Source organism: Meleagris gallopavo, chromosome 14, assembly GCF_000146605.3.
Source record: "Meleagris gallopavo isolate NT-WF06-2002-E0010 breed Aviagen turkey brand Nicholas breeding stock chromosome 14, Turkey_5.1, whole genome shotgun sequence".
NCBI classification, from domain to species: domain Eukaryota; kingdom Metazoa; phylum Chordata; class Aves; order Galliformes; family Phasianidae; genus Meleagris; species Meleagris gallopavo.
Genome location: NC_015024.2, coordinates 13,333,270 through 13,351,718, shown reverse-complemented (window position 1 = coordinate 13,351,718; position 18,449 = coordinate 13,333,270). Strand labels below are relative to the sequence as shown.

The following is an 18,449-nucleotide window of genomic DNA, read 5'->3' as shown; positions in this document are numbered from 1 at the left end:
TTTTTCCTGAGTTATTGTAAATTCTGGAGAAAATGTCCAATTTATTTGAGGCAAAACAAAGGTTTCTTTTAAGTGAAACAAAGGCTTCAAAGTCCTTAATCAAGCTTTCTGGATTCAATTGCTTTCAAATGCTTTTGGAATTAAGCAGAGAGGAAGCTGCATTTTACAACTTGGCCGCTCAGTGACAAATTATGTGTTTGGTTGGAAAAAAGGATTCCTACATGAGAGGAGCAGGAATCTGCACTGAGCTGCTTGTTTACCTCTGTTTGTGTTTGTTTAAGCAGTGCGAATGATCTGTGTGCCTCCCTCTCCAAGCAGATGTTTCTATCCATGCATCTGGTGGGGCAATTGGTGAGACAGGCAGGGTGCTGGTGTGCACACATACAGACTCAACAGTCATATCATTGGGTGGGAGCCTTAAAATATTCGTGTAGCAAAATGTGGGAGTGTGGGGCTGTTGGGGGAAAGGTGCTGAGTGAGCCTGGGTGGTGACAGATGTAGATTTCTGGTTCTGTGTGTTGTAGGAGAAAGTAGCTCTCAATGGGAATAAATGTAGAATGGATGTGTGCAGGGAGCTGATGTGTCGCCGCGTCCCCTGGAGGAGCACAGCATGTCCCATGAGCAGCCATAAAGATGCCAAAAGAGAGAAATGCCCATGGCCCGACCTGTTGGGCTGTATTTCTTTTAGAAGCTGCTTCCCACTCATCGGGCAGACACAGGGCTGCATCCCACAGCAGGACTGCGCTTGTTCGTGGGGCAAATTCCTTTGGAAGTGTGAATCATTGAGTTGGGATTTTTGCGGTGGAGGCTGGGAGATGATTAAATGTTCTGTCTGCAGGAAATTACCAGGAGATTTCAGTATTTTCCTGAATCAGCCTCAGATGGTGTGCAGCTTTTGGTTAATACAAGCGAGCAGTGTTACGTGGAAGTCCCTGGGCTCAGCTGCTGGCAGGGCTGGACCCAATGAGTTCCTTACAGCTCTGTTGTGAGAGTGTATTTGTGCTCTGTACCATTTAAATAATGGCAGCAGCATGCTGATTCCTCTAATGATCTTGATTAAATTATCGGCTATTTCCTTAATTAGTTACTTGATCTACTTGCACCTCAAATTAGTCTGTTCGCATAAAGAAAGAAAGAATGAAAAGAAATCTCCCTCTTTTTCACTTTTTAAGTATTTTCCTTGCCAAAAAGCAGCTGCAATCTCATTTGGGTGCTGCTGGCTCAGGGCTGATTTGCTTGGAACCCCCAGAAAGCCTCTTATTTTGGGGTCCTTTGATGGCCTTTCCAATAGCGCTGAGGCTGGTGACCTGGAAGACCTGCAACCATCTCAGGCCAGCGATGGACGTGGTGCCAATCTTCTCTAGTGTGACACTGAGAGATGGGCATCCGTGCTCCCCAGGGGCTTGCTGCTCTGGCAACTGGGAATTTAAAAAGTGATGGTGTAGGTGTGTGTCTGTTCCTGTGTTATGCAGACAGAGGGGAATGTAGAAGCGGACTTCTTGAAAGCACTGTTTCCATGTATTAACAATGAAAAATATTTGTAACAGTGGAGTTGGCACAGGCTCCTTGCTGCACAGGAGGTTTTGGCTGTTCTCACCATGCAGCCAGGATGTCTTTGGGAAAGCTCACACACTGGGGCACAAGGGAGAGTGTCTTGGGGAGCCCTCCTAGCACCACTGTTCCCCTCACCCCCTTATCTGAGAATAGAGAGACTCAATGTGTGCATTTTGGGGACTCCCTGTGATACACATAGAGTGGCTCATTGCTTTTGTACTCTTAATCACTCTTAATGACATTCCCCTTGTTAGCCTTATCTTCACACCTCCCTGATGCAGAACTCGCTGAAACAAGGATTGCGTAAGGAGGCTGTATACATTGGAGAGACATAAGTTGGGACTCTCCCAGCTAAAACAGAACTAAATGCTTGCCCTCCGGTTAAATTTTGTTATCGATGCCAAGAAACTATGTATTTGGGATGAATTACCTAGAGCTTAAACATACACAAGCGTTATTCCTTGGAGTCTTCTATATTTTTAGCAGTGTGGCATGAATTTGGGCTGCATGACTCCCCTCTGCTAGCAAACCTTCCCATGCCACTCCGAGCGTGGCACCCAGCTGGGACAGCTTTCTGCATGGATGGGGTGTGCAGAATGGTTGGTGGGAATTATTCCAAAGTACCAGTTGCAGTGGCTTGGAAGGCAGAAAATACCCTAGTAGTTTTATGTCTTGATTCGTAAATGGTTGTCCTGACTCTGGAGGGGGTGATCTCTCACGGTCCAACATCCTAAGATGTTGGAGTGTGGCCAAGAGTTGCAATGCCAAAGGGTGATGGTGATGCTTCTGGGAGAGGATGGGGCAATCCAGTCACTCCCTGTGTCCATCCTGGATTGTTTGCTTAGCCACAGCTGAATAATGGATGTGCTCTCAGACTTCAGATGTGGGAATAGCAGCCCAGCCCCTGTTTGTGTGTAGGTGGCAGAGCAGAGCTGGCCATGGCAGTGGTTCCCAGGTGTGGCTGTATCTAGGCAGTATGGGCAGTGTGCCTCATTGGGGTTGGAACCTCCACATGCAATTAAGAAAGTCAAGGGATGGCAATATCAGACAAGTAACTACAGTCAAAAAGAAACTGTGGTACTGGCTTGTTCCCTCTGCCTTTATCTGCATGTCCTGAGAGGCAGCAGAGATTGAATACTTGCTCCAGAAGGGCTGGATTTTTCTTGATGTTCCCCTGAGGCTTGTGTTTGGATTCTATCCTTTTAGTGTTGGTTTCTGTGCTGATATTTCCAACTCAGTGCAAAAATAAAAACAAAAGAAAGATGGGCTTTGGTAATGAGAGGTCTATTTAGCCAGGGGAGGACTCACAAGAAAATGTGCATTGAATATTCATGGAGCTGTATCCATTAACATTTTCACTGTGCTGGCCCTGGGCAGAGCAGGAAAGCTGTCAAGAAGTGGAGCTGCTGTGTTACGCAGCAGAGGGAAGGTGAGGGCTCTCACCTTATTGCAGGCTCCATTCCTGGATCTGGACTTGCAGCAGCAGCAGCAAGCTAGTGTTTCCACAGTTGCATTTAGAGTCCTGAAAATGCTCACAGTAAATATTTCAGGCCTGATTTCTCTGCCTGGCATTAATTCATCTCCACGCCTGTGTGAGTGCGGGTGGCTGACACCAGTCCCCTGATTCACAGGCAGGCAATTAAAGAGATAAGCCGAAGTGACTTCATGTGCCTCCTTTTTAGATTGCTCAACTTGGAGTTGCTTTAAAGGGATGGGATTAGCGGAGATTGAGCCCTCAGCTGCTGCCTGCGGCTTGTGTCCAACATCAGCTGTAGGTATCAAGTCAGGGAGTGCATTGTTCATCATGTGAAATTGTGCCAGGAGGATTAGAACTGATGATAAAATGGCATTAACACTTGCTTCGTTAATGAGGTAGAAGGCATCAAATTATTCTGGTAGCATAAATCTAAAATATTTCATGTATTTTGTAAGTGATGCTACTTAATTGATTGAGATACATTTGCTTGCTGGCTGTTGCATCCTCAGCTACAAGGATCGTGGCAGTAAGTGAAAAGCCTGAAGCAATGGCTGTTTGGTAGATTTAGGTGAGGTGGGGTGTTGTGTCAGGTTCTAGGATACCTTTTTCTAGACTGTACTACTTGCCAATGTCTATCATATTTGGAGGTTGGAGTGGAAGCCTTGTGTGCATGATGCTGGCCATGTCCCTTTCATGCTGGCCATCTGCTACAGGCTCTCTGCATGGAAGGGAAAAGTGCCTCAGAACGTCATGAGACAAACTTGGTATTCTGTCTGCAAATGTAAAAGTGATATATACAAATATAAGAGAAATACCTGCTTTACCTGGATGCCTTTTGTATAAAATAAATGCTATCTTAACTAGTGAGCTAATAGATTCAGTGTGGATGTCTCTGGGGTACATTTACATCCTTCAAAGGCCCATTAATTTCCACAGTGTTCCCAGGCCCTTCCCTCTACCAGAAATGAGCTTCCCCACTCCCAGTCACAGTAACACTAGCACAAATTGTGTGGCTTGTTCCATCGCATGGCGCTGAGCATTGCTCACTGCACACCACTGTTGTGTCACACTTTGTCACTTTGCGTGAGCCAAGGCATTGCTGCGTGCTGCATGCATAGGTTTGATTAATGTAAGTTGGTTGTTAACCTTTGTTAATAGGGAAGGTAGCAGCTCAGAGATGCTCAGGCTCCTGGTGAACCCCATCATTTGTGAGAGTGGGAGATGATCAAAGTCACAGCAAATGGCTCTTTCGCTCTTCTTGTTACCTTGGTGTGATGCTTGTCAGTGGAATACAGATGTGTTTCTTTGCACTGGTAAATTAAAGCAAGCCTTGTTCTGGCTTCTCGTGGCATGGTTTTAACCCTTCAGCATGGTGTTTGTTGACATCCTGGTCCCAGCAGTTCACCGCCTGTTAGCAATTACTACTGAGCCCTTTAGCCCGGCCTCACCCAGAGCTTGTTTCACAGAGGGGTTAAATTTCCTCAATGGTAAACATTTTCTGCTTTGGGAGCTTGTCATTATTTGTTTTCTCAATGCTCTTATTTTCTGAAGCACTGTAGAACCCACACTGTGGGAAACAGCCCCTTGCATGATGAGCGTAGAACTCACGCTTCAAACATCTTCACATCACGCATGTTATCAGTGTCTAACAGCCACTAAAAATCAGCGGGAGCTCAGTGCTTAACTCCTGCCAAAATATCCATCAGGGCCTGTGCAGCCTGCTGCTCCCATTGCCCATCTCTGTAGACAAAGGCCTGGCAGAGGAGGAGAGATGGAGCAATCCTCCCTGAGTCTGCGTTCACAATGTGCCCGGGGTCTTGGAAGCTGCCTGGGTCTAAGCCACAATGTACTTTGCTCATTAGGACCCATGGCTGTCAAATAAGCATCCTTGCCACCCGACTGTCTGCTGCATTTGTGATCCAGTAATGCCCTCAAACTGATAAGGGGTTGGGTGGTGGAGCAGAATGAGTAAGGTGAATCATTCTCTCCTATTGCAGTGCAGTCCCCAAAAAGAGATAAAAAGCAGCAAGTGGTTATTTAGGATACCAGCGCTATGCTGGAGGGCTCAGTCCTCAGCTCTCCAAAACTTGGGAAAGAGTCACTTGAACTCCATAGTATGTGGCATAAGCAAAAAGCTCATCCAACACCCGTGGTAAACTTGTTGGAAATACTTTATTGTTTTTTATGGAATGGTTCCTCTCAGAGGTTCCATGGGCCTTAGATTTGTCTCAACTGAGGTTTTGTTCTAAGCCTTGTGTGAAAACAGGCAGGAGCAAAGCGGAGTCCATATTCAGGACCATCCTTTTGTTTGCTCATGCGAAGGGGCTGCAGAGCAGGGTGGCTGATTTCCCCACATCTTATCTGAAAGGAAAATTTTAATAAAGTCAAAACTTCAAAGCAGAGGTGCTCAAAGCACAGCAAGTGTCAGAATGCTCCTCGTCCTCAGGTTTGTGCTACATGGAGCAGACGCTCGCTGGGGGGAAGGCAGCTGTTGAGCAGTGATTGCTGCTTATTACACTAATTATAACAGTCTCACCAGTATCGTGAGCTCCCCTTCTCCTTCCCCATCTGTCTGCTTGGCCATCCATAGCTGCTCATCTTTGAGATAAGGACTGTCTTTCAGGAGGATGCGTTTGGATTGCTCAGTGCTGCAGGGAGCCCAGCTGCCCTCCCCTCTGCTTCCCCATGCTGATACAGGGGGATCATCATGGTTTACACATGGAAGGAATTTGAGGCATTCAGCTGGTTTCTGTGGGCTTATTTCAGAGCCAGGTGAGATGTTGTTTGGGTCATAGTGCTCCCCATCTCCTCTGTGCCATGACAGCTTGGGGGAGCAAAGCATTTTGATCCGCACCTTTGGTCTCAAAATTGGCTTCAAAATATCAGCTGTTCTTTTGTTGTAAGGGAACAATGCAAGTTACATGCTCAACAAAAACCAATCCCAGCTTCTCTGGATTCCCAACCTGGTTTTGATTTAGTGGGGGGGTTATTCACTGTCACACAGCTCTCACTTTGAAGTGCAGCCCGTTCTTAACCATGGAACAATGAGACTTGCTAAGTCTCTAGCAGCATTAATTGCTTCTAAAAGACTGATGTATTTAGTCTGCTAATGTTTAGCAAACGTATTTGTTTTGCCCTTTGGAAGATAATGCTTTATGCAGCACAGTTTGGTAAGGGAAAAAAAAAAGAAGGAGGAATGGCCTGTGGCTTTCAGCCTGTTGAACAAGTAAGTAGAGGCTGGTAGGAGCAACTGCAGTTGATATTGCTGTTGTCCCCCATTAAAAAGTGTCTGGGTGCTCTTAGCCCTCCTGGTGTCTGTTGCAGGCAGGCGGCCCTGATGGGCCGGTGCTGGAAGTGCCGTGAGCTGGTGTTGTCATGCTGGTGTGGTGACACTGGTGTCATGCTCATGCTCCTCCACGGGTGGGATGCAACCATGCAACTCCCCAGCTGGGGACAGCTGTAAGCTGTGCCTTGTTGTTGTTGTGACAGCATCACCTCCTTGCAAGGTGGTCAACCCAGACCCGATACGGTCTTAATCCTTCCCTTGGAGTCCTGCTCGTTTGGCAGCTGGCTTAGTTGCATTTCCCTGTAGATTGCGATAAGATAAAAGCTGGGCCATGTCTTACAATAAGGGAAACCAGTTTAGGAGATGACAGGTTATAGGAGGGAGGGGTTGGGGGTTCTCAACCGCAGCTGCCTTTGATGGGGGCTGTGATTGATTCCGCACCGCGCTGACCTTTTCATGATGGGCTGAGCAGCTCTAATGATCTTGATGGGGCTGGTGATTTGGATATTGTACTTGATGTATAAGGCTTGACATGGCAGTGAGAAATGGGACTGGGAGATGACTGACAGGCCTGTTCTGTTTAGGATGCTGAGGGCACAGGTTGCTTTCCAGTGATTTCTTTCAATGAGAATGTTTTTGCCGGATTATGTTGTAGCAGAGAAGTTTTGCTGTTAAGTATCTGCCTGTATACAGCATCTATGCTGTTAAAAATGATAAGGATGTAGTAACTTGGAGGACAAAAGGCTTACCATTAAAAAAGCTGTTCTAATTATATACTTAAATTAATGAATATTTAGTGAATTGACTGTACCCTGATTTTAACGGCTGGGCTCCTCAGGCAAATAAAACAACAGAATAGTTTGCACCCATTATTTTTCTGGAACTCAACAGTATAAGATATCAAATCTTGGAGATCTTGCAGGCAGCATTAAAAACCTTTTAACTTCCATGAGTTGAGCTCTGTATAAATCACACCCTTGCTGGCATATCTCATGGGTGCTTGTGGCAAGAGTAATGAATTTCATGGTTTGTTATGAGCTACTAAAACCAATACAAACACAGAAAACCCATTGTAATCTCAGCATATCATTCAAGGAAGCAATTTCTAAGTATGAACAAATGTCAAGCTATGATAACAAATTGTTGTTCCTAATTAAAAGGAAGAATAGCAAACAACTACTGTCAAATGTGTCCGATGCCAAGTGGTCTCAGGGACGTGTGGTGTTCAACAAACCTTCATGCCAGGACAGTCAGGATGCAAATCTTGTGATATCCTAAAATGCATTGATCTGATCTGTGCACCCCAGGTCGGTGATCCTGAAGAGTCTGGGTTGGTGAAACTAAATTGAACTGCCATTTCGTATAATTTTATTATTATTATTTTAAATTTAATCACAGAATCACCAAGGTTGGAAAAGACCTCTAAGATCACCCAGTCCACCTATCACAATGTCAAGGTTAGATGAAGTGTAGAAGCCTTGTAATGAGTGGAGTTTGAGGTGGGCCAAACCAATGCCCCACAGCCCATCTGCCTTTCCAAGATGATATTGTATCACCCAGATCTGCTTCACTCTTGAGTAGGAAACAAAAACCTGTTTTGCTACCTTTCTTCCCACTGAGTGATTGTCTGTGACCCATCTCCCTTCATTTGGAACGGCACTTGGAAATGTGCTGCTTTTGCAGGACTCTGGAATGGCTCACATCTGGCCACCGAGCACAGGGACAGCTAAACGTGGGAGAAACAAAACACTGGGGGTTTGCACAGCTTTTGGAGGCAGCAGGTGGAGGCTCCTTCCTGTGCATGGCGTAGAGAGAAGCTCTGTGAGCAGACACATTAAACCCTCAGGGCATAACCAGTGACCCGAAACACCCGATCAGACAGGTTTGAAGCAAAAAAATAAAATAAAATTCATGTAAAGTGACAACGGCCCTGGCTGCATCAGGTGGCGAGGTGCATGGTAGCACAGGGATGTCCTGTAAGTGCATCTTCAGCTTGGTGCAAATGGACAATTAATTTCTGTTGCCGATCTAAGGTTTAGATCTTTGGAAAATTTACCATGAGATAAGCTGAAGATTTATGGATTTCCTTTGTAGTGTATTTTCATGGAGTACTTTATTGTTTGTGGAAAGACCCCAAGAAAAATATTTAATTAAAAAATAGTGCTTTGAGTTTGTTTAGCTTATGTTTTGATACAGAGCTCTAATGAGGCTTTTGTAGACATTATTAAAGGACACTATTAAAAAGCTTTTAGATGAGGATATTGCCAGGCTAGCAAAGGGGGAAAAATAAAGCATAAGCATGCAGATTGTTGTTCACATTCTGTTATACATTTGATTGTAACATACAAAAATAAAAAGCATCGTAGCACAGAGTTAAAGCCGGAGGTTATGAAAAGCCTTATTGTTGGTAAGCTCTGCAAAGCTTCTTGCATTGAGGTGATTTAAAGAAAAAAAAGGGGGGGGAAGGGGAGGGGAATGTGATGCAGTGATGGATTGGAATCCAGTCTGCAGCTCCAGCACTGGGGACAGTCTGCCAGCACCGTGTGTCCTGAGCACTGTGCCTTGCTCTGAACGACACCGCGTGCAGCAGTTTTGTTTGCTGGCTGAGTTAGCAGGGAGCACAGATCGCTGTTCTTATGGACCGCGTGTTTGCTGTTGGGCTTGATAGTGTTTTAAAAGCTAAATTCCTCCTTGCCCACCTGTCACACCGCTGTCCCTAAGCCGCTCAGGAGTCAGCCTACATCACACAGGCAGCTTTTTGGGACAGCAGATATCCTGAGGCAGCACATCCATGTCAAGCTGCAGCAGAGGATGTTCAGTAAATAATTCAGAAAGGCAACTTGACCTGATACTCATCGGGTTCAACAGTATCTGTGTGGCTGCAGGTGGCCGTGCCCTGTCTCGTGCTGTGACCATAGTGTCTCATGGAGCTCAGTGGGTTGTTGGCTGAGCAGTATGCCAAGTGAAGGGAAAAGACAGCACTGAGGGGGCTCTTGGAGTGATTTGTTAGATTAGCTGCAGGGATGAGCTTGTGCAAATGCGGAAAGTGTGACGTTCAGGTCTTTGCCTTTACAACTAGTAGCAAAGGACGAAAAGATATGGCTAAAATCACCAGAAGAGTTATCCATCACGTGCTTCTGAACCTGAGCATGGGCTCCCTGCTCTTGGTGAAGTTGCTTTTCATTCTGTATTACAGCAGCTAAGGTTTTACCTCGGGTTGTTGGCTTCCCTGCGGAGAGCTGTTAGCATCCTTCCTTGTAGAGGTGCAAATCCTCTATGTGACCTTCAGAAACGTGCTCCAGTGGCTCAGTCCTTACCATGCTGCTTAATGAAACACCCATTTCACCTGTATCCATCAAGAAATTGTGTGTGTCTTCTGGAGTTATCCCAACACATGGCCTTTTCTCAAGTGTTTATTAGGGAACAGTAATATGTAGAGATTGCCAGCAGTCCAGCAGTGCTCAGAGCAGGAAGGCTGATTTCCACTTGCCTTAGACAGTTACGTGTCCAAAAGTGGCATCTTCTAATCTGATTTCTGGTCTCAGAATAGCCTGCTCATTGGATTTTGTGGATGTTCAGGCCTGTGAGTGTCGGAGTAGGAAGAATGCCAGGAACAGCAGTAATACTTGCTGTTTGGAGACGCAAAGCTCTCTTGCTTATAGCTTAGCCATGAAGCTGAGAGGCTATAAGCAGTGGTTTTGCTGATGCCTTACATCAGCTCATGATTCTCACCCACATTTTATCTTTGTGCATCAGCCTTGAAATATATTTGTAGTTTCTGGTATGATTCCTTTCTTTGGGATGATCCAGTTGGCCAGGACAGCCAAGCAGAACATACTACAGAACCCAACTTTACTGAGGATGCCCAGCTGGGGGCATGGGACTCACACCTCCATCTGCCCCACATTGGGGTCATTCTGGGAGGTCAGAGCTGCTGCTGACTGCATCATGGGGACGGGTGGTGCAGTTGGGCAATGGTTCTGCTGCTCGAGGGGCAGTTGGAGCACTGATAGATGCTCTGTTCCCAAGGCTTTATAGCCAAGGGCCTCTGCTCCTTGGGAGTGAATGCAGATAAAGTCAGGCATTGTATCGGTGTTCAGTGAAAAAAAGCACCTACAGGACCTGTCACACGGCATGGTACATGTTCTTGTGCCAGCCGCAGCCCCCCGTTACTCTGCTTTTAACAATGTATTTCCGGTAAGATCATTACAGTAAACATGGGTAATTTCTGCTCTGCATACAGACGTTCTGCTCTACGCTATCATTTTACAAGCAGGCTTCTTATTTGCTTTTACCCTGCTTGGTTTCGTCTCGCTTCCTTTGTATTTTAATTAACATGTTCCGAAGTTAAGAGGAAAATACGTCATCATGGGGCCTTGGCACATGAAAGAGACAGAGGCGAGCTGACAGCCTGTCTACAGGCAGGCACAAGCTGGGAGGGACAGGATGTGCCAGTGCAGGAGGCTGGGGGGCTGCAGGAGCTTATTTACTATGAGCATTGCTCCAGGGCATCCTCCTCATCACCTAGCAGCAGAGATGCAGGTGATGCTGTTGGCACCAGGGACCCAGCTGGGCACAGCAACAGGCTGAGGGCTCAGCTCCTGCACTTGCAGCTGCGCTTATAAATAAATAAAAAGAATTCAACTATTCCAGTAATGGCTGTGAATATTGGGAATTAAGGGAGGGGAGCTTCAGCCTCCCTGATGAAGCTGCTCCTGGGGCAGCTGCTCCTTGGGGACACAGAACGTGCGAATCAGGCATCTTTCAAGACCATATGAAAGAAAATGTATTAAAATATGCGGTGCCCATAAGGCCGAGCTAATAACTTGCATTTCCTGGAATATTTAGCCCTGCTGGTGCACAAACAGGCTGCGTCGAAAAACCAGTGGGGAATCGTAGCAAATGACTGCAGAAAATAATTAAGAGGGCATTAAAAGCCAGGAGAAAAACGATCCACTGCTCAGAGCCAGCAGATCGCTGCTTTAATAGCCTGCTTACCTACGAAGCAGTACTTTAAGTTTGACAGCGAGTTGCGATTCGGCCAGTATCAAATGAGATGATAGTTGGAGAAGGATAATTAGCGGCTTCACGCCATTCAATTGGGGCAGCTGGTGCGGAGCCAACAGTTTGCCAGGCGCTCATGCAAGCCAGGGGGAAGGATTTGCTCTCCCTTCCCTGAAGCAGCCTGCGGGGCTTATTGATTTATAAGAGCAGGCTGATTTCCATGTAAATAAATGCGAGGGTGGCCGGGCAGCGGCGCGCGGTCCGGATGCGGTGACTTTGGCTTGCTGACATCATTGCTCATTAGCATGCAGGAGAGGAGAGCAATGCAACAGCAGAGCCCCGCGCCGCTCCCGCACCCGCAGTTATTCTCTGCGGGCTGCATCTCTGCTCGTTAGTGCCTGGTGCTCGGAGAGCAAATCGGACGTCCTATTGCCACCACTGAGGGGTTTTAGCGGAAGGTGGGATCCGTCCAGATCGGGAGCTGGAATTCAAGCAAAGCAACTGAAGCGAAAGCTTCAGCACACGGGGGGAAAGCAGCACGTTTCTCCAGGGGTGATTTTTCTCTGCTGCTGCCACGTAACAGCCAGCAGGAGCCTGCTCTGAGCAGCTCCGGCCGCAGCCCCGCATCTCGCCCCACTGCCCGGCAGCGGGTGCATGCAGGCTGTCGAGCCGTTCTGCCCGCATCCAGGATGCTTTGCTGTGCTGCGGTGCTGGGAGCAGCTGGGCAGCCCCGAGTGAACTGGAACGAGTAGCAGCGGTGTCATCCACGCCGGCAGGTAAGAGAACGCCTTTGGAACAACTTCAGAGCTGTCATAACGTTTTTAGGGGGCAATAGGAGAAGGGAGGAGGAGTGGAGGGATGAGCGGCGTTCCGTGCGTGCACATCGCTGCGTGCTAAGTTTGCTCTGTGCAGTGTTAGCAGTGACCTTTGGAGGGGTTGTGGGTTTCTTCCCAACCTTTGCCGTTGTCGTTGTTTATGGATGGAAAAGGTTAATGGTTAAATTGCAGCTCTGCAGCTGCAGGAAGTCAGTCGCAGGGATGCCACTTGAACAGATTTTTCATTTTAAAAATAATCAGAGAGGCTCAGCTGGCTTTAAATAAGAATAAGTATTAAAATATCCTTTTCTCTCAATGCTGATTTCATTGCTTTGGTCAGTGCATCTCCAGGAAGCCTGGCTTCTCCGGGCATTGCTGAGCAGACTGTGCAGGCTGTATTTGGATGATGACATTACAGCTCAGATGTTTATTGTGCTGCTTTTGGATTCCCGAGGATAGAGAGTTTTAAAGTAATAATCTTTCTGCATCTTTCTTTTTAATGCTACAGTGCCTAAGCATAAATCAACCTAGAACTGAAACCTGGAGGCTGTGTTTTGCAGTGCAATCTTGTAAAGTCAGATTTCCTTCTTTTTCTGTTCCTTGGAAGAACATTTTAAGCAGATGTGACACAGACATGACCTGTGACCACGGAAAGATTTTAATCCAGTTTTGCAGTCGTGATGCCTTGGTTAAACAGTGATTGAATCTTTTTGAGCTGTTGAGGATTAGCACTGGGCAGAATAATGCCAAAATAATTATTTGCACCAGATGCAGTGTCGTCCTTTCAGTTTTAGCTCTGTTATCATGTAACCCATCTGACTTATTTTTATTCCGCTATTATTTCACCTGCTGCAGGAGCACTCGCACGTCTGGCATCAACGTCTTGTTTTTATCAGGGTACTGGCGTGAGCCTGGGTTACAGATTTATAAAGTAAAACGATCTGCAGCTAACCAGATTACGTTTTACTTCGCATGTTAATCTCCTCCTGCTGCTTGTTTCAGACCAGCCGGCTCCAGCCAAAGCGAGCACCCAGAGCCGTGCCCTCACTGCTGGCTGGGGTTAGCTGTGAACCGAGCGGTCTGGCAGTGATTGCTTGCACAAATGGGTCACTATGCTGTCTCAGGGGATGCTGCCTAAGCCTCAGCTTTTGAAATAATGACCATTTCCAGAGCAGCTCATCCTGTGTCCGAGTATTTGGCCTATCAACTGTTTTTTTCTTTTCCTTTCCGGCATAGGGCCCAGGATGTGCTCAGATAGAAATGTCTTTACTGCTTCCCAGTGTTTCTGTTTGTCATGCCACAAATGCAAGCCGGTGCTGGCCCCTTAAATAGCACATCCAGCCCCAGGGCAAAGCCCAGCTCCTGCTCTGGCAGGGCCATTGCAAAAAGGAGAAACTGCTGGAGCTGGAGAGTGGTGGGTGAAGAGAGAGGGAGAGGTGGATGGATGCTGCTCACAGAGGGACCTGAGTCATGCAGGCTTGGAAGGATGAGGACGTTGTGTTGAACCTGTGGCTTGAAGGCAATTTTCTTCCTTCAGTTAAGCAGCAGGAAGAAACCCATTGAAATACAGCTCTATATCTTGGTAGTCTGGAAAGCTGCTGAACAGTCTAATTAAAAATCTGTCAAGATCACCTGTGGCATAGGGCAGCACCATGCAGCACAGACATGAGAGTGATGCTAAGCCCAGAGCCAGGGCTCGGTCCCCAGCAGCCACAGCTGAGCTCTGGGTCTGGCATCCATGGGGACAGCTCTGTGCTGCTGGTTCCTGTCTGCCTCATGATGCCAGACCCACAGCCAGCAGAACCGGAGGCAGCCTGGGGGCTGCTCTGGGCTGTGCCCCAGGGAAGCAGGGACTGGGGACTGTGTGGTGCAGCCCCATCCTGGAGCAAATGGCCTGACTCACCAAGAAGGCAGCCCAAGAAATCCTCTGACACTATTTCTGCAATGCTAGGAATGGCTCTTGATTTTTTTATTTTTTCTTCTTTTTTTGTAATTAAGCAAGGAAGAAATCTTGAAATGGTAAAGGATGTTTATCAAGTCTTAAAAATGAAATGTGTCTCCATTCTGAGACTCAGCATGGACAGCATCAGCCAGGAGAGGAGAAATTTTCCAGGAGTGGAAATAGGGTTCATAATAAAACTTTAAACTCCAACCTCAGTACATCAGCAATTGCTGCTGTTGGCACCAGGAAGACCAGGAGGAATTACAATACCGAGACTCTCCTCCTTTCTGGGGATGTGCAGCTATGCCCGCTCCACTGTCAGCACTGGAGGTGCATCAGTGGGAATAGTTTGCCTGCTGGCTTATTCCTTCCTTTGTTTCATGGCATTGCTGTTCTCTGTTGCTGCTGCCTTATGTTGATCTTTCAAGCCAGCTGTTCTTATAGCATCTTGGGTTAAGTGAGCTGTCCTTGGAGGACACCAAAGGCACCTTGTCCTTTGGATTGCTGCTACTGGAAATGTTTGTGGTCCTTTCACTGACTTACTGCATCTCAGTTTTGCACATAAAAGCTTTGCTTTTCAACCCAAAGATGGTACAAATTCTTTGCAATTCATTGCTGCTGATAGGTTGTTTTTTTTTTTTTAGGACCTTTTCGTCGTTTTTTACCTAAACCCCTAAAAAGGTAATTGGGTTAACCAAAACTTTTACTTTTGGTACCTAAATTTCCTAGTTTGTCGTTGTCTAGTATTAGGTGTTTTTTTTTTTTGCAGACTGGAAGAGTGTGAAACAGCAAAAGGTTTTGCCCAGGAGACGTTGCTTTGCAGCTGAGCTTTGAGGGTACCCAGCTTCTGTCAGCACCCAGGGGCTCCTGTGCAGAAGTTGATGTTTCAGGTGTCAATAGGGAAACCTGGGCTGGGTGCTCCCTATGAGCCCCATGACACCTCCTGCTGCCATGTCTCAGCTTTCCCATCTTTAAAATGGGAGAGGGATTCCTGTTCTGGAGGAGATTTGCAGGCCACTCTGTAGGAGTGTAGGGCTGTGTTCATTTTCCAGTTTTTTCTGCCTTGCCTATGGGATCTGGGGAAATGGAGCTCAGGGTGGCAGGATGCCTGATTAGCTCCCAAATGAAGGGAGGAGATAACAGGCAGGGACATTGAGAAACCCTTGTTAAGAGGCTCAGGGGTCACATGAGCCACTCCAAATCCTCAGCCTTTCCCTTTTTTCTTGAAGTCTTGTAGTTTGGTGACTGAAAAGTCTGATTGCAATCAGAATGATGGCTCAATCCTAGGAAGAAATCAGACCACCGTACACATCTTATACCTTGATGCAAGGGAATTGCCCCATTATATTTTACACATTGCATCCAAGCTGAGTAAAGAATTGTTTTTTTTTTTTTGAGGGATTCCCAATCTTGCATGCTAATGTGAGCACAAATGCATGCAAATCCTTTATAATAGAGCGTAACACAGACGTCTGGTGGCCCTGTGCTGCAGATGAGGCTCTGTTCTCACATTGTCTCAGTGACAGGGTTGCTCCCTCATGCAACTCATTTATTTCCATCCCGGAAAAAAACAAGCAAGGAACAGAGATAAGAGTGCCAGTGGGTGATAAGAATTATTTGCCCAGTTCCTTCTATATCCAAGAGGCATTTTTATCATGGCGGCATTTGCTGCATGATGCCTATGTGTCCATCCAGTTGAGCTGGAAATAAGATCCCCAGCAAGGCAGACAGGGTTTATGTGGGCAGAAGCATTGCATTAACAAGCCCAGGAGAGCAAATCTGTGCTCATGTAGCCTGAGAGCTGTTGGCTGGAGGGACGCAGCATGAGGCCAGCTTGGCAGGCACTGCTCCTGCTGTCCCAAACCATTTGCAAAGAGCTGTTTTCTTCCTCCCGCTGCCTTGGCTTCAGGCTCTCTCTGCTCTCAGTTCTGCCTTTCCCAGGTTTTTTTTTTCAGCAGTTTCACTTACTGTTGGTGCTGTTGAGGTTATGGGCTCTGGCAATGGCAGAGGTTGTGCCCTGTTAACTGCTGTATGTTAACAAGAGACATCCTTGTCCTATAGATCAATTGGGCTCATGTTAAACCTCATGGAGATGGACCTTGGCCGGAAACATGCTTCTACATCCCAAGCAAGAGGGGCTTGGAAGCCAGATTTTCCTCTTGATCTGTTTGGCCATGCTTCTTTCACATTCCCTTGTTGGGTTTTGTTTTGTTTTGTTTTTATGCTGTAGAAGGAAGAGTGCTCAGCTAAGGGCCGCATGGGATGGTGGGTCCCATGTGTGCCAGCAGCACCACGTCAAGCAGCCATTGCAAAATCACATCCCTCCATCTTGTAACTTCATCAGATGAATTGCTGACCTTAAGTCGAACAAATTTTTCAATCTGTTTTTGAGCCGCTGCTGCTTTGTACCATGTGCAGTCAATTCAAGGCGGGCTTCTTTCCAGCTAAATCTGAAACCAGGAAATGTTATTTTCTCCCAGTGTTCTTCCCTCCCTCTCAGCCTGGCTGGGAGGCTGCCCCATGCACAGCTCCTGGAGATGCTCTGTAGCCATGCTTCCCACAGCAGCACGTTCCCTCTCTCCTTTGTTCTTTGCCCACAGGCTCCTGCTGCTTGGCAGCTCTTCTGTTTGCTCTCTGGGCCCAAGACTGGGGATGCCATCGACTTTCTGTGCTTTGTTAACAAGCATAGCTTTACTAGGCTTCTGTTCAGCAGTCCTCACTCAGCTCTGACTCAAGCAAGTTTCTGAGATATTCCCACCTTTCAGGAACAGCGTCAGTGGCTTTGTTGCTGGGCATCTCTGATACTCGCCAGGGCAGTACTTTTGCATGATAAGCTTGCAGATCTTTTCTGCTTTCGCTGGGACACCCCAGTGTGCTTATCCCACAGTCTCGGTAATGCCTAATGAGCTGGAGGGAGCTGTGAGGCATCCAAATATTTCCCAAAGCCTTTGGCTCTGCACCAAAGTATCAGCACCACCAGGATCTTGTCACTTCTGCCACCGTCCATACGGTCGAGCATCAGCACTTTGTTGCAGTGGTGTTATCTTGCTTAACGCCACTCTGCTCTGAGTATGATTGGGGATATTGCTTTTCCAATTTCATCTCACGTTTTGAAATGTACAATTTTATATTAAGCTTTTACTACTGGGAATTATTTTTAATTATAGGGAGCTGAAAGATGATAAAGTTGAGTAAGTGAGACCTATGTGAAGAAGACATGGAAACCATATCATAGAAGTAGAAAGATACTCTTAAGACACTTAGTATTGTTCCCATGAAACAACATATCCTAACATAAAGAAAATAATTGTAATTAAAACTGTTAATCTTCTGGTTTTAACGAGGGGAAAGGAGAAGTGAACCTTTCAAGGGCAAGATCATGAAGTTGGTGTGATTTACCCAGGGAGGCGACAGAAACTCCATGCCTGGAGATGCTCACTTTTTGACAGTGCACTGGTTACAAAGCGCATTGTCCTGGCTTGGGGACATCACAGCTGAGCAGATGGGCTCCGTGTGTCCTTCTCAGCCTTTGCTTTTCTGATCCTCCCAAGCAATTTTTAAGCAATCTGACTTCTGCCCTCAGGAGGGTATGGCTGGTGAATAATCCTCACGAAAACCTCTTCTAGCCACTGCTGGAAGATGTGAAGCTGATTGTAAAACCCAGATGGCAGTGGGAACTCCTTTCCATCATGCTGCTGTGGTAGCCATGGCCTCTGGCACGTAACGCATCCCAGAGCCCTGGGACAGAGGCTACCTTCGCTCAGCCTCCCTCCCGGGGCTGTTCTCTCCATCCTGCCACCTGATACCACCATTTCTCTCATTAGTTTTCCAAGAGCAGACTGCTGGGCTGTCACCCTTTGAAGCATGTGATTGATGTCCTGAAAATTAAATTTGGCAAAAGAGTCCTAAACTCCACTAGGATAACTGCCCAAGTCACAAACGCTGAATTCGAGGCTCTGGAGCTATTAATTATTCTTAACATCTTGTTGCATGTTGAGCTGCTTCTAATCATATCATGAAATGAGATGGAAAGAGCTAAGAAACCAGCAGCTTCGCTGTGGCAGAGCCTTTCCACAGTAGCTGATAAATTAAAGTATTCACATGAAATTGTGCCTTGATTATTTTTTAAGGTAACAGCCAGAGGCAGTGCCGAGACTTTCTGGCTGGATGCGAACCAGACGCTCGGTGTGCGTTTGGGTCTGTGTGCATGTTAGATCTGATGAAAGGCAGGAAATGGGAAAATCTGGCAAATCTCCCTGGCTTGACTGAACGGAGCCTCTTGACTTTTGCTAGAGTGCATTTTTTGTGCTGTAATGGCCAAGTGGAAATTTAGACTCAAAGCTGGATCTGAGCACTGGTATGCTTCGCTGG

The 18,449-nt window shown here is 46.8% G+C and overlaps 1 protein-coding gene across 3 annotated transcripts in view; it reads left to right on the top strand.

The window, feature by feature from the left end:
* The window catches only part of PRICKLE2 (prickle planar cell polarity protein 2), an 89,165-nt gene that overhangs the window by 41,214 nt on the left and 29,502 nt on the right, over positions 1-18,449 (top strand). The window contains exon 1 of one of the 3 annotated variants that reach the window (XM_010718671.3): positions 11,617-12,097. The exons of the other annotated variants lie outside the window; for them this stretch is intronic. The gene's annotated coding sequence lies outside the window, so the exon portion shown is untranslated. Of the gene's footprint in view, positions 1-11,616; positions 12,098-18,449 lie in introns of those variants that run through there. 3 annotated transcript variants of the gene reach the window in all.